We start from the raw sequence: 2547 nt of genomic DNA, 5'->3' as shown, positions 1-2547 counted from the left end.
AGTTGGAAATATTTCTTACCAATACGAATCTTTAAACGTATCAATGATCAACAATAAATGATAGCAATGCGTTGGGTTTCAACATGTAAATTGGAATAAGATTATTGAGTTTAAAAATACCAAACCCAGTATGAATCTTTTTAGATAATCGCGACACGGAAGCGGGGTAAAACCTGTCATGCCATTCTGTGAATAAATTCGGTGATAGTGGTAGCTGTAAACTCGATCATTATCGATTGTGTTATTCGCAACGTACATATATAATATCGATTATTGGTGGCCTATAATCTGGACAATAATTCTCATTTTTGTTGATCGTTTTGACGATCGTCGTTGACGACATTGCCTGCGTTCATGTCTTAGTCTTAACTCCGGTCTCGCGTTTACCGTCGAGTCCTCGTTGTGTTATTCAGTTGTGTTGGCACGTGACCGTCTTGCGGTTTTGCGATTTGCCGATGGCCGTTCGTTGGCATGCCGACGAGTTAATGTAAGTCTGAGATCGGCACAACACGCGCAGAAACAGAACGGTCGACGACCCCCTGAAAATACTCTTACGCATCGTGTGCCACTTCACTTATAACGTTCGTTTCGAGTGACCGAGCTACGGATTCGCGTATATAACGTATATATAAATATATGTATAGCGTTGTAGTACATATAGCAGACGCGGTGAAAAGAGAGAGGCATTACGACTTTGTGCGTATACTTCATGTTTTGTAGATATATATATATAAATATAAACATATACATATATATGTGTGTATTGTAAATCTTGCAACTTGGATCTCATACTTTTTATTTTTTGTCAACATCACTACTGGACGGTCAATGCAAAAAGACTTTACGTTCTGTTTGCCTTGTTCTTATAGAAATATAACAGTACTATATATATATATATATATATATATATATATATATATATATATATATATATATATATATATATATATATATATATATATATATATATATTTGTAAACTACTTATATGTTGATTGGCTATAAATATATATGACTATCTATATATATATATATATATGTATATGAGTATTATGGGAATTGAAAGGTCCTGACAAAGGGAATTGAGAAAAGATCCTTTTTTACCTGGTTTTATATTTTTTCTTTTCTTTTAAATTTACTTTACAGTGACTTGTAAAAAAAACCAGTTCCAAAAATATCGCATAAAATTTGTGTTGTAGATGTATTTAAAAAATTTTAATTTAATTTAAAATGTTTAAGGAAAATTTAGAAATATAAAAATAAACATTTAAAATTGATCGCCAGTATTATGGACAAATTGATTGATTGATTAATCAAATTAATTTTTTAAACGTTTCGACACTTAATTATTGTGACTTTTTAAAGATCAAATCTGTTGATTATTAGTAAAATTTAAATATACGGTCATCAAAAAACTTAAGCTCATTACAATAAACACTTAATTGCTCATTACCGATTTTCTTGTACCAATTAATAATTATTGTTTTAATTAATTTATAAATTAATCAAACAATTATTCAAATTTCAAGTAATATGTCTACACCGTAAAAAATTTTGGTGTAAAAATGGACCCGGAGAATTTCCCATGCAGGAGCCGCCAGAGTTGAACCACAGGGCCCTACTTGGCCCAGCACTGGGGAACCTAGCTTTGGCACATCTATATTGGCCCATGCTTGGCTCAAGATTGGGTACTCAGTCTTGGCCATTACAATGATTACCCGGGCTTGAGCCAAGACTGGGTAACCTAGCCTTGGCCGTTCAATGGCAACCCAGGCTTGGGCCAAGACTGGGTAATCTAGGCTTGGCCGTTACAATGATTACCCAGACTTGGGCCAAGGCTAGGTTCCCCTGTCTTGGCCATTCAATGGCAAGCCAGGCTTGGGCCAAGAATAGGTAACCTAGCCTTGGCCATCCAATGGGGAGCCAGACTTGGGCCAAGACTGGGTAACCTAGTCTTGGCCATTCAATGACAACCCAGGCTTGGGCCAAGACTGGATGCCCCTGCCTTGGCCGTCCAATGGCAACCCAGACTTGGGCCAAGGTAGAATTACCCAAGTTTGGCTATACCTATGGTTTAATAAGTAGATCATATAAATGTATCAGTTCAACGTTAGTAGGTTCGTCCAGTAGCTATCGTTCGGACCCAGCAATCTGAAGGACGGCAGTTCGCGCCCGGAGCCCAGCAGAATTTTCACCGAGTTTTTTTCACATCATTTACCTCCTTCAGATAGTTTAAACGTTAATGATCATAAAATCTACGATGTTAATAATAATAAAATTTTTTTTTTAATTAAATTTATTCGTTTCCTCGAGGCATGGGCAAGGTCTGGCGAAAAAGTCAGGGCCAGGACTGGCAACCAAGCATGGGCCAGGTCTAGCAACCAGGTCTGGCCCAATGTTATCATTCCAGAGTCCTACCAAGGCTGGGCCAAGGCTGGCTTACAAGCTTGGGCCAAGGTTTTACATACTTGGGCCAAGCCTGGGCCCGTCGTACTTTCCTCTCTGGGTTTACACGGCCGTGTAGTGTGAAATAAGGGTGTAAAATTCT

The sequence above is a fragment of the Microplitis mediator genome, chromosome 5 (assembly GCF_029852145.1).
Source record: "Microplitis mediator isolate UGA2020A chromosome 5, iyMicMedi2.1, whole genome shotgun sequence".
Classification (NCBI taxonomy): Eukaryota; Metazoa; Arthropoda; class Insecta; order Hymenoptera; family Braconidae; genus Microplitis; species Microplitis mediator.
Note: the sequence above shows the minus strand (reverse complement) of the source record.